Source organism: Triturus cristatus, chromosome 4_1, assembly GCF_964204655.1.
Source record: "Triturus cristatus chromosome 4_1, aTriCri1.1, whole genome shotgun sequence".
NCBI classification, from domain to species: domain Eukaryota; kingdom Metazoa; phylum Chordata; class Amphibia; order Caudata; family Salamandridae; genus Triturus; species Triturus cristatus.
Genome location: NC_140585.1, coordinates 138,696,680 through 138,709,860, shown reverse-complemented (window position 1 = coordinate 138,709,860; position 13,181 = coordinate 138,696,680). Strand labels below are relative to the sequence as shown.

The following is a 13,181-nucleotide window of genomic DNA, read 5'->3' as shown; positions in this document are numbered from 1 at the left end:
GTCTTACATATATTCCTCCTCTCCTCTGTGCATACAAAATATGTGTTTGTTTAAAGCACTTCATTCTTGTGCAACGTAGAAACTATTTAATTTCTCCTTAAAACCTCTGCCTACGTGCAAAATGTATGAACCCTCGTTGCAGATGAAAAAAGGCTGGCTCGAAGACTCAGGCCATTTTCGAACACAAAATGGCCTTTTCTGATATATTAAATTGATGGTACTTGAAAGGGACGTTTGGGTGTACCTTCCAAATACCAAATTGCAGTGGTATGTAGAAGTGTTTTTCGTCCATCATTTGGCCCAAAACAATCATACTTCACCACCATCTTTGTGATTGTGGTAACCAATCCGCGAAAGGATAAGGCGTCCCGTAAAAACCTCTTCCCCTTTGAGAATGTTTCAAAACAAGCATTTTATGTACAGGCATTGGTCCTATGGACCACTGCCTGTTCAAATAAAATAACAATGAAACATATAAATATTTTTTTTAAACGATCCCGTTTTCCTTCAATAAATATTATTAAGAACTACTTCTCCTGTTCCACAATTTCAAGCTTGTACTTTCCGGCCCAACTGAGCATGATGCTCACACTCTTTCATGAGGTGCTGATATATTTTCATTCCGACTCTCACAAACAGGTGGGGATATAGCTCAGTGGTAGAGCATTTGACTGTAGATCAAGAGGTCCCTGGTTCAAATCCAGGTGTCCCCTTGGCCTGTTTTGGTTCTTGTGTTTGTAGCTGGGACTTTTCATAAAACCCCTTTGGATCATCATTGACAGAGTCAGTGTTCGCTTGGATCTTACACTTTAATAGCATTACAATGTCACTGCTCAAAACCTGAGAGTAAATGCATTTTTATACAGGGCTCGGTATATCGTATGGGAAATGTCTGAAAAAGCATTGATTTATTTTGGAATCTGGCTCTTCCTTTCACAGCACCAAACAAAGGGAATGGACTATGAAAGCAATTGACAACTTTGTTTTACAGTTTGGTGCTTCCTTCGATCGCACTACAGAAATTGCATAGAAAAGTGGGCAGAAATGCAGTCAATCTATTCCTCATTTAACCTGTGTCCTCAGTCTTACATGTATTCCACCTCTTCTCTGTGCATACAAAGTATGTGTTTGTTTGAAGCACTTCATTTTTGTGCAATGCATAATCTATTTACTTTCTACTAAAAAACGCTGCCCACGTACAAGATGTATGAACCCTAGTTGCAGGTGCAAGCAGGCTGGTCTGAGAAACCAGGCCATTTGCGAACACAAAATTGCTTTTTCTGATGTATTAAATCGAAGGTACATGAAATGGGTGTTTGGTTGTACCTTCAAATACCAAATTGTAGTGGTATGTAGAAATGTTTTTTCACTGTAATTTGGCCCAAAACAATCATACTTCACCACCATATCAGTGATTGTGGTAATCATTCCACAAAGATAAGTAGTCTCGTAAAAACCTGTTCCTCTTTGAGAATGTTTCAAAACAAACATTTTAATTACAGATATTGGTCCTATGGACCACTGCCTATTCAAATAAAATAACAATTAAACATATACATTTTGTTTTTTAAATGATCCTGTTTTCCTTTAATTAATAATATTAAGAACTACTTCTCCTTTTCCACAGTTTCAAGCTCGTACTTTGTGGCCGAACTGAGCTTGAGCCTCTCACTCTTTCATGATGTACTGTTATATTGTCATTCTGATCTTTGAAAACAGTTGGGGATATAGCTCATTGGTAGAGCATTTGACTGCAGATCAAGAGGTCCCTGGTTCAAATCCGTGTGTCCCCTAAACCTATTTTGGTTCTGGTGTTTGTAGTTAGGATCTTTCATAAAGTCTCTTTGGATGACCATTGACAGAGTCAGTGTTCAGTTGGATCTTATACTTTATTAGCATTACAGTGTCACTGCTCAAAACCTGGGAATAAATGCATTTTTACACAGGGCGTGGGAACTTTCTGAAACATCATTGATTTATTTTGGAATCCGGCTCTTCCTTTCACAGCTTCAAGCAAAGAGAATCACTATGAAAACAATTGAAAACTTTGTTATACAGTTTGGTGTTTCCTTGTAGCGCACTAAAGAAATGGCATTATACCCGGCAGTGCTGCAGTCAATCTATTTCTCATTTAACCTGTGTCCTCAGTCTTACATATATTCCTCCTCTCCTCTGTGCATACAAAATATGTGTTTGTTTAAAGCACTTCATTCTTGTGCAACGTAGAAACTATTTAATTTCTCCTTAAAACCTCTGCCTACGTGCAAAATGTATGAACCCTCGTTGCAGATGAAAAAAGGCTGGCTCGAAGACTCAGGCCATTTTCGAACACAAAATGGCCTTTTCTGATATATTAAATTGATGGTACTTGAAAGGGACGTTTGGGTGTACCTTCCAAATACCAAATTGCAGTGGTATGTAGAAGTGTTTTTCGTCCATCATTTGGCCCAAAACAATCATACTTCACCACCATCTTTGTGATTGTGGTAACCAATCCGCGAAAGGATAAGGCGTCCCGTAAAAACCTCTTCCCCTTTGAGAATGTTTCAAAACAAGCATTTTATGTACAGGCATTGGTCCTATGGACCACTGCCTGTTCAAATAAAATAACAATGAAACATATAAATATTTTTTTTAAACGATCCCGTTTTCCTTCAATAAATATTATTAAGAACTACTTCTCCTGTTCCACAATTTCAAGCTTGTACTTTCCGGCCCAACTGAGCATGATGCTCACACTCTTTCATGAGGTGCTGATATATTTTCATTCCGACTCTCACAAACAGGTGGGGATATAGCTCAGTGGTAGAGCATTTGACTGTAGATCAAGAGGTCCCTGGTTCAAATCCAGGTGTCCCCTTGGCCTGTTTTGGTTCTTGTGTTTGTAGCTGGGACTTTTCATAAAACCCCTTTGGATCATCATTGACAGAGTCAGTGTTCGCTTGGATCTTACACTTTAATAGCATTACAATGTCACTGCTCAAAACCTGAGAGTAAATGCATTTTTATACAGGGCTCGGTATATCGTATGGGAAATGTCTGAAAAAGCATTGATTTATTTTGGAATCTGGCTCTTCCTTTCACAGCACCAAACAAAGGGAATGGACTATGAAAGCAATTGACAACTTTGTTTTACAGTTTGGTGCTTCCTTCGATCGCACTACAGAAATTGCATAGAAAAGTGGGCAGAAATGCAGTCAATCTATTCCTCATTTAACCTGTGTCCTCAGTCTTACATGTATTCCACCTCTTCTCTGTGCATACAAAGTATGTGTTTGTTTGAAGCACTTCATTTTTGTGCAATGCATAATCTATTTACTTTCTACTAAAAAACGCTGCCCACGTACAAGATGTATGAACCCTAGTTGCAGGTGCAAGCAGGCTGGTCTGAGAAACCAGGCCATTTGCGAACACAAAATTGCTTTTTCTGATGTATTAAATCGAAGGTACATGAAATGGGTGTTTGGTTGTACCTTCAAATACCAAATTGTAGTGGTATGTAGAAATGTTTTTTCACTGTAATTTGGCCCAAAACAATCATACTTCACCACCATATCAGTGATTGTGGTAATCATTCCACAAAGATAAGTAGTCTCGTAAAAACCTGTTCCTCTTTGAGAATGTTTCAAAACAAACATTTTAATTACAGATATTGGTCCTATGGACCACTGCCTATTCAAATAAAATAACAATTAAACATATACATTTTGTTTTTTAAATGATCCTGTTTTCCTTTAATTAATAATATTAAGAACTACTTCTCCTTTTCCACAGTTTCAAGCTCGTACTTTGTGGCCGAACTGAGCTTGAGCCTCTCACTCTTTCATGATGTACTGTTATATTGTCATTCTGATCTTTGAAAACAGTTGGGGATATAGCTCATTGGTAGAGCATTTGACTGCAGATCAAGAGGTCCCTGGTTCAAATCCGTGTGTCCCCTAAACCTATTTTGGTTCTGGTGTTTGTAGTTAGGATCTTTCATAAAGTCTCTTTGGATGACCATTGACAGAGTCAGTGTTCAGTTGGATCTTAAACTTTATTAGCATTACAGTGTCACTGCTCAAAACCTGGGAATAAATGCATTTTTACACAGGGCGTGGGAACTTTCTGAAACATCATTGATTTATTTTGGAATCCGGCTCTTCCTTTCACAGCTTCAAGCAAAGAGAATCACTATGAAAACAATTGAAAACTTTGTTATACAGTTTGGTGCTTCCTTGTAGCGCACTAAAGAAATGGCATAGTATACTCGGCAGCGCTGCAGTCAATCTATTTCTCATTTAACATGTGTCCTCAGTCTTACATATATTCCTCCTCTCCTCTGTGCATACAAAATATGTGTTTGTTTAAAGCACTTCATTCTTGTGCAACGTAGAAACTATTTAATTTCTCCTTAAAACCTCTGCCTTCGTGCAAAATGTATGAACCCTCGTTGCAGATGAAAAAAGGCTGGCTCGAAGACTCAGGCCATTTTCGAACACAAAATGGCCTTTTCTGATATATTAAATTGATGGTACTTGAAAGGGACGTTTGGGTGTACCTTCCAAATACCAAATTGCAGTGGTATGTAGAAATGTTTTTCGTCCATCATTTGGCCCAAAACAATCATACTTCACCACCATCTCGGTGATTGTGGTAACCAATCCGCGAAAGGATAAGGCGTCCCGTAAAAACCTCTTCCCCTTTGAGAATGTTTCAAAACAAGCATTTTATGTACAGGCATTGGTCCTATGGACCACTGCCTGTTCAAATAAAATAACAATGAAACATATAAATATTTTTTTTAAACGATCCCGTTTTCCTTCAATAAATAATATTAAGAACTACTTCTCCTGTTCCACAGTTTCAAGCTTGTACTTTCCGGCCCAACTGAGCATGATGCTCACACTCTTTCATGAGGTACTGATATATTTTCATTCCGACTCTCACAAACAGGTGGGGATATAGCTCAGTGGTAGAGCATTTGACTGCAGATCAAGAGGTCCCTGGTTCAAATCCAGGTGTCCCCTTGGCCTGTTTTGGTTCTTGTGTTTGAAGCTGGGACTTTTCATAAAACCCCTTTGGATCATCATTGACAGAGTCAGTGTTCGCTTGGATCTTACACTTTAACAGCATTACAATGTCACTGCTCAAAACCTGAGAGTAAATGCATTTTTATACAGGGCTCGGTATTCCGTATGGGAAATGTCTGAAAAAGCATTGATTTATTTTGGAATCTGGCTCTTCCTTTCACAGCACCAAACATAGGGAATGGACTATGAAAGCAATTGGCAACTTTGTTTTACAGTTTAGTGCTTCCTTCAATCGCACTACAGAAATTGCATAGAAAAGTGGGCAGCAATGCAGTCAATCTATTCCTCATTTAACCTGTGTCCTCAGTCTTACATGTATTCCACCTCTTCTCTGTGCATACAAAGTATGTGTTTGTTTGAAGCACTTCATTTTTGTGCAATGCATAATCTATTTACTTTCTACTAAAATAAGCTGCCCACGTACAAGATGTACGAACCCTAGTTGCAGGTGCAAGCAGGCTGGTCTGAGAAACCAGGCCATTTGCGAACACAAAATAGCTTTTTCTGATGTATTAAATCGAAGGTACATGAAAGGGGTGTTTGGTTGTACCTTCAAATACCAAATTGTAGTGGTATGCAGAAATGTTTTTTCACCGTAATTTGGCCCAAAACAATCATACTTCACCACCATATCAGTGATTGTGGTAATCATTCCACAAAGATAAGTAGTCTCGTAAAAACCTCTTCCCCTTTGAGAATGTTTCAAAACAAACATTTTAATTAGAGATATTGGTCCTATGGACCACTGCCTATTCAAATAAAATAACAATTAAACATATACATTTTGTTTTTTAAATGATCCTGTTTTCCTTTAATTAATAATATTAAGAACTACTTCTCCTTTTCCACAGTTTCAAGCTCGTACTTTGTGGCCCAACTGAGCTTGAGCCTCTCACTCTTTCATGATGTACTGATATATTGTCATTCTGATCTTTGAAAACAGTTGGGGATATAGCTCAGTGGTAGAGCATTTGACTGCAGATCAAGAGGTCCCTGGTTCAAATCCGGGTGTCCCCTAAACCTATTTTGGTGTTGGTGTTTGTAGCTGGGATCTTTCATAAAGTCCCTATGGATCACCATTGACAGAGTCAGTGTTCAGTTGGATCTTATACTTTATTAGCATTACAGTGTCACTGCTCAAAACCTGGGAATAAATGCATTTTTACACAGGGCGTGGGAACTTTCTGAAACATCATTGATTTATTTTGGAATCCGGCTCTTCCTTTCACAGCTTCAAGCAAAGAGAATCACTATGAAAACAATTGAAAACTTTGTTATACAGTTTGGTGCTTCCTTGTAGCGCACTAAAGAAATGGCATAGTATACCCGGCAGTGCTGCAGTCAATCTATTTCTCATTTAACCTGTGTCCTCAGTCTTACATATATTCCTCCTCTCCTCTGTGCATACAAAATATGTGTTTGTTTAAAGCACTTCATTCTTGTGCAACGTAGAAACTATTTAATTTCTCCTTAAAACCTCTGCCTACGTGCAAAATGTATGAACCCTCGTTGCAGATGAAAAAAGGCTGGCTCGAAGACTCAGGCCATTTTCGAACACAAAATGGCCTTTTCTGATATATTAAATTGATGGTACTTGAAAGGGACGTTTGGGTGTACCTTCCAAATACCAAATTGCAGTGGTATGTAGAAGTGTTTTTCGTCCATCATTTGGCCCAAAACAATCATACTTCACCACCATCTTGGTGATTGTGGTAACCAATCCGCGAAAGGATAAGGCGTCCCGTAAAAACCTCTTCCCCTTTGAGAATGTTTCAAAACAAGCATTTTATGTACAGGCATTGGTCCTATGGACCACTGCCTGTTCAAATAAAATAACAATGAAACATATAAATATTTTTTTTAAACGATCCCGTTTTCCTTCAATAAATATTATTAAGAACTACTTCTCCTGTTCCACAATTTCAAGCTTGTACTTTCCGGCCCAACTGAGCATGATGCTCACACTCTTTCATGAGGTGCTGATATATTTTCATTCCGACTCTCACAAACAGGTGGGGATATAGCTCAGTGGTAGAGCATTTGACTGTAGATCAAGAGGTCCCTGGTTCAAATCCAGGTGTCCCCTTGGCCTGTTTTGGTTCTTGTGTTTGTAGCTGGGACTTTTCATAAAACCCCTTTGGATCATCATTGACAGAGTCAGTGTTCGCTTGGATCTTACACTTTAATAGCATTACAATGTCACTGCTCAAAACCTGAGAGTAAATGCATTTTTATACAGGGCTCGGTATTTCGTATGGGAAATGTCTGAAAAAGCATTGATTTATTTTGGAATCTGGCTCTTCCTTTCACAGCACCAAACAAAGGGAATGGACTATGAAAGCAATTGACAACTTTGTTTTACAGTTTGGTGCTTCCTTCGATCGCACTACAGAAATTGCATAGAAAAGTGGGCAGAAATGCAGTCAATCTATTCCTCATTTAACCTGTGTCCTCAGTCTTACATGTATTCCACCTCTTCTCTGTGCATACAAAGTATGTGTTTGTTTGAAGCACTTCATTTTTGTGCAATGCATAATCTATTTACTTTCTACTAAAAAACGCTGCCCACGTACAAGATGTATGAACCCTAGTTGCAGGTGCAAGCAGGCTGGTCTGAGAAACCAGGCCATTTGCGAACACAAAATTGCTTTTTCTGATGTATTAAATCGAAGGTACATGAAATGGGTGTTTGGTTGTACCTTCAAATACCAAATTGTAGTGGTATGTAGAAATGTTTTTTCACTGTAATTTGGCCCAAAACAATCATACTTCACCACCATATCAGTGATTGTGGTAATCATTCCACAAAGATAAGTAGTCTCGTAAAAACCTGTTCCTCTTTGAGAATGTTTCAAAACAAACATTTTAATTACAGATATTGGTCCTATGGACCACTGCCTATTCAAATAAAATAACAATTAAACATATACATTTTGTTTTTTAAATGATCCTGTTTTCCTTTAATTAATAATATTAAGAACTACTTCTCCTTTTCCACAGTTTCAAGCTCGTACTTTGTGGCCGAACTGAGCTTGAGCCTCTCACTCTTTCATGATGTACTGTTATATTGTCATTCTGATCTTTGAAAACAGTTGGGGATATAGCTCAGTGGTAGAGCATTTGACTGCAGATCAAGAGGTCCCTGGTTCAAATCCGTGTGTCCCCTAAACCTATTTTGGTTCTGGTGTTTGTAGTTAGGATCTTTCATAAAGTCCCTTTGGATGACCATTGACAGAGTCAGTGTTCAGTTGGATCTTATACTTTATTAGCATTACAGTGTCACTGCTCAAAACCTGGGAATAAATGCATTTTTACACAGGGCGTGGGAACTTTCTGAAACATCATTGATTTATTTTGGAATCCGGCTCTTCCTTTCACAGCTTCAAGCAAAGAGAATCACTATGAAAACAATTGAAAACTTTGTTATACAGTTTGGTGCTTCCTTGTAGCGCACTAAAGAAATGGCATAGTATACTCGGCAGCGCTGCAGTCAATCTATTTCTCATTTAACATGTGTCCTCAGTCTTACATATATTCCTCCTCTCCTCTGTGCATACAAAATATGTGTTTGTTTAAAGCACTTCATTCTTGTGCAACGTAGAAACTATTTAATTTCTCCTTAAAACCTCTGCCTTCGTGCAAAATGTATGAACCCTCGTTGCAGATGAAAAAAGGCTGGCTCGAAGACTCAGGCCATTTTCGAACACAAAATGGCCTTTTCTGATATATTAAATTGATGGTACTTGAAAGGGACGTTTGGGTGTACCTTCCAAATACCAAATTGCAGTGGTATGTAGAAATGTTTTTCGTCCATCATTTGGCCCAAAACAATCATACTTCACCACCATCTCGGTGATTGTGGTAACCAATCCGCGAAAGGATAAGGCGTCCCGTAAAAACCTCTTCCCCTTTGAGAATGTTTCAAAACAAGCATTTTATGTACAGGCATTGGTCCTATGGACCACTGCCTGTTCAAATAAAATAACAATGAAACATATAAAAAAAAATTTTAAACGATCCCGTTTTCCTTCAATAAATAATATTAAGAACTACTTCTCCTGTTCCACAGTTTCAAGCTTGTACTTTCCGGCCCAACTGAGCATGATGCTCACACTCTTTCATGAGGTACTGATATATTTTCATTCCGACTCTCACAAACAGGTGGGGATATAGCTCAGTGGTAGAGCATTTGACTGCAGATCAAGAGGTCCCTGGTTCAAATCCAGGTGTCCCCTTGGCCTGTTTTGGTTCTTGTGTTTGAAGCTGGGACTTTTCATAAAACCCCTTTGGATCATCATTGACAGAGTCAGTGTTCGCTTGGATCTTACACTTTAACAGCATTACAATGTCACTGCTCAAAACCTGAGAGTAAATGCATTTTTATACAGGGCTCGGTATTCCGTATGGGAAATGTCTGAAAAAGCATTGATTTATTTTGGAATCTGGCTCTTCCTTTCACAGCACCAAACATAGGGAATGGACTATGAAAGCAATTGGCAACTTTGTTTTACAGTTTAGTGCTTCCTTCAATCGCACTACAGAAATTGCATAGAAAAGTGGGCAGCAATGCAGTCAATCTATTCCTCATTTAACCTGTGTCCTCAGTCTTACATGTATTCCACCTCTTCTCTGTGCATACAAAGTATGTGTTTGTTTGAAGCACTTCATTTTTGTGCAATGCATAATCTATTTACTTTCTACTAAAATAAGCTGCCCACGTACAAGATGTACGAACCCTAGTTGCAGGTGCAAGCAGGCTGGTCTGAGAAACCAGGCCATTTGCGAACACAAAATAGCTTTTTCTGATGTATTAAATCGAAGGTACATGAAAGGGGTGTTTGGTTGTACCTTCAAATACCAAATTGTAGTGGTATGCAGAAATGTTTTTTCACCGTAATTTGGCCCAAAACAATCATACTTCACCACCATATCAGTGATTGTGGTAATCATTCCACAAAGATAAGTAGTCTCGTAAAAACCTCTTCCCCTTTGAGAATGTTTCAAAACAAACATTTTAATTAGAGATATTGGTCTTATGGACCACTGCCTATTCAAATAAAATAACAATTAAACATATACATTTTGTTTTTTAAATGATCCTGTTTTCCTTTAATTAATAATATTAAGAACTACTTCTCCTTTTCCACAGTTTCAAGCTCGTACTTTGTGGCCCAACTGAGCTTGAGCCTCTCACTCTTTCATGATGTACTGATATATTGTCATTCTGATCTTTGAAAACAGTTGGGGATATAGCTCAGTGGTAGAGCATTTGACTGCAGATCAAGAGGTCCCTGGTTCAAATCCGGGTGTCCCCTAAACCTATTTTGGTTTTGGTGTTTGTAGCTGGGATCTTTCATAAAGTCCCTATGGATCACCATTGACAGAGTCAGTGTTCAGTTGGATCTTATACTTTATTAGCATTACAGTGTCACTGCTCAAAACCTGGTAATAAATGCATTTTTACACAGGGCGTGGGAACTTTCTGAAACATCATTGATTTATTTTGGAATCCGGCTCTTCCTTTCACAGCTTCAAGAAAAGAGAATCACTATGAAAACAATTGAAAACTTTGTTATACAGTTTGGTGCTTCCTTGTAGCGCACTAAAGAAATGGCATAGTATACTCGGCAGCGCTGCAGTCAATCTATTTCTCATTTAACCTGTGTCCTCAGTCTTACATATATTCCTCCTCTCCTCTGTGCATACAAAATATGTGTTTGTTTAAAGCACTTCATTCTTGTGCAACGTAGAAACTATTTAATTTCTCCTTAAAACCTCTGCCTACGTGCAAAATGTATGAACCCTCGTTGCAGATGAAAAAAGGCTGGCTCGAAGACTCAGGCCATTTTCGAACACAAAATGGCCTTTTCTGATATATTAAATTGATGGTACTTGAAAGGGACGTTTGGGTGTACCTTCCAAATACCAAATTGCAGTGGTATGTAGAAATGTTTTTCGTCCATCATTTGGCCCAAAACAATCATACTTCACCACCATCTCGGTGATTGTGGTAACCAATCCGCGAAAGGATAAGGCGTCCCGTAAAAACCTCTTCCCCTTTGAGAATGTTTCAAAACAAGCATTTTATGTACAGGCATTGGTCCTATGGACCACTGCCTGTTCAAATAAAATAACAATGAAACATATAAATATTTTTTGTAAACGATCCCGTTTTCCTTCAATAAATAATATTAAGAACTACTTCTCCTGTTCCACAGTTTCAAGCTTGTACTTTCCGGCCCAACTGAGCATGATGCTCACACTCTTTCATGAGGTACTGATATATTTTCATTCCGACTCTCACAAACAGGTGGGGATATAGCTCAGTGGTAGAGCATTTGACTGCAGATCAAGAGGTCCCTGGTTCAAATCCAGGTGTCCCCATGCCCTGTTTTGGTTCTTGTGTTTGTAGCTGGGACTTTTCATAAAACCCCTTTGGATCATCATTGACAGAGTCAGTGTTCGCTTGGATCTTACACTTTAACAGCATTACAATGTCACTGCTCAAAACCTGAGAGTAAATGCATTTTTATACAGGGCTCGGTATTCCGTATGGGAAATGTCGGAAAAAGCATTGATTTATTTTGGAATCTGGCTCTTCCTTTCACAGCACCAAACAAAGGGAATGGACTATGAAAGCAATTGGCAACTTTGTTTTACAGTTTAGTGCTTCCTTCAATCGCACTACAGAAATTGCATAGAAAAGTGGGCAGCAATGCAGTCAATCTATTCCTCATTTAACCTGTGTCCTCAGTCTTACATGTATTCCACCTCTTCTCTGTGCATACAAAGTATGTGTTTGTTTGAAGCACTTCATTTTTGTGCAATGCATAATCTATTTACTTTCTACTAAAATAAGCTGCCCACGTACAAGATGTACGAACCCTAGTTGCAGGTGCAAGCAGGCTGGTCTGAGAAACCAGGCCATTTGCGAACACAAAATTGCTTTTTCTGATGTATTAAATCGAAGGTACATGAAAGGGGTGTTTGGATGTACCTTCAAATACCAAATTGTAGTGGTATGCAGAAATGTTTTTTCACCGTAATTTGGCCCAAAACAATCATACTTCACCACCATATCAGTGATTGTGGTAATCAATCCACAAAGATAAGTAGTCTCGTAAAAACCTCTTCCCCTTTGAGAATGTTTCAAAACAAACATTTTAATTACAGATATTGGTTCTATGGACCACTGCCTATTCAAATAAAATAACAATTAAACATATACATTTTGTTTTTTAAATGATCCTGTTTTCCTTTAATTAATAATATTAAGAACTACTTCTCCTTTTCCACAGTTTCAAGCTCGTACTTTGTGGCCCAACTGAGCTTGAGCCTCTCACTCTTTCATGATGTACTGATATATTGTCATTCTGATCTTTGAAAACAGTTGGGGATATAGCTCAGTGGTAGAGCATTTGACTGCAGATCAAGAGGTCCCTGGTTCAAATCCGGGTGTCCCCTAAACCTATTTTGGTTTTGGTGTTTGTAGCTGGGATCTTTGCTAAAGTCCCTATGGATCACCATTGACAGAGTCAGTGTTCAGTTGGATCTTATACTTTATTAGCATTACAGTGTCACTGCTCAAAACCTGGGAATAAATGCATTTTTACACAGGGCGTGGGAACTTTCTGAAACATCATTGATTTATTTTGGAATCCGGCTCTTCCTTTCACAGCTTCAAGCAAAGAGAATCACTATGAAAACAATTGAAAACTTTGTTATACAGTTTGGTGCTTCCTTGTAGCGCACTAAAGAAATGGCATAGTATACTCGGCAGCGCTGCAGTCAATCTATTTCTCATTTAACCTGTGTCCTCAGTCTTACATATATTCCTCCTCTCCTCTGTGCATACAAAATATGTGTTTGTTTAAAGCATTCATTCTTGTGCAACGTAGAAACTATTTAATTTCTCCTTAAAACCTCTGCCTACGTGCAAGATGTATGAACCCTCGTTGCAGATGAAAAAAGGCTGGCTCGAAGACTCAGGCCATTTTCGAACACAAAATGGCCTTTTCTGATATATTAAATTGATGGTACTTGAAAGGGACGTTTGGGTGTACCTTCCAAATACCAAATTGCAGTGGTATGTAGAAATGTTTTTCGTCC

General features: G+C 38.5%; 9 non-coding genes across 9 annotated transcripts; all 9 read left to right on the top strand.

The window, feature by feature from the left end:
• The first annotated feature begins 641 nt into the window (after positions 1–641).
• Positions 642–713, top strand: TRNAY-GUA (transfer RNA tyrosine (anticodon GUA)). The gene has a single exon. It is a non-coding gene; the product is annotated as a tRNA-Tyr (tRNA).
• A 2,075-nt stretch (positions 714–2,788) lies between these two features.
• On the top strand, positions 2,789–2,860 carry TRNAY-GUA (transfer RNA tyrosine (anticodon GUA)). Its single transcript has one exon. It is a non-coding gene; the product is annotated as a tRNA-Tyr (tRNA).
• Positions 2,861–4,937: 2,077 nt separating this feature from the next.
• On the top strand, positions 4,938–5,009 carry TRNAC-GCA (transfer RNA cysteine (anticodon GCA)). Its single transcript has one exon. It is a non-coding gene; the product is annotated as a tRNA-Cys (tRNA).
• A 1,008-nt stretch (positions 5,010–6,017) lies between these two features.
• Positions 6,018–6,089, top strand: TRNAC-GCA (transfer RNA cysteine (anticodon GCA)). The gene has a single exon. It is a non-coding gene; the product is annotated as a tRNA-Cys (tRNA).
• Positions 6,090–7,086: 997 nt separating this feature from the next.
• Positions 7,087–7,158, top strand: TRNAY-GUA (transfer RNA tyrosine (anticodon GUA)). Its single transcript has one exon. It is a non-coding gene; the product is annotated as a tRNA-Tyr (tRNA).
• Positions 7,159–9,235: 2,077 nt separating this feature from the next.
• Positions 9,236–9,307, top strand: TRNAC-GCA (transfer RNA cysteine (anticodon GCA)). The gene has a single exon. It is a non-coding gene; the product is annotated as a tRNA-Cys (tRNA).
• A 1,008-nt stretch (positions 9,308–10,315) lies between these two features.
• On the top strand, positions 10,316–10,387 carry TRNAC-GCA (transfer RNA cysteine (anticodon GCA)). The gene has a single exon. It is a non-coding gene; the product is annotated as a tRNA-Cys (tRNA).
• A 997-nt stretch (positions 10,388–11,384) lies between these two features.
• Positions 11,385–11,456, top strand: TRNAC-GCA (transfer RNA cysteine (anticodon GCA)). The gene has a single exon. It is a non-coding gene; the product is annotated as a tRNA-Cys (tRNA).
• Positions 11,457–12,464: 1,008 nt separating this feature from the next.
• TRNAC-GCA (transfer RNA cysteine (anticodon GCA)) lies at positions 12,465–12,536 on the top strand. Its single transcript has one exon. It is a non-coding gene; the product is annotated as a tRNA-Cys (tRNA).
• The last annotated feature ends 645 nt before the right edge of the window (positions 12,537–13,181 follow it).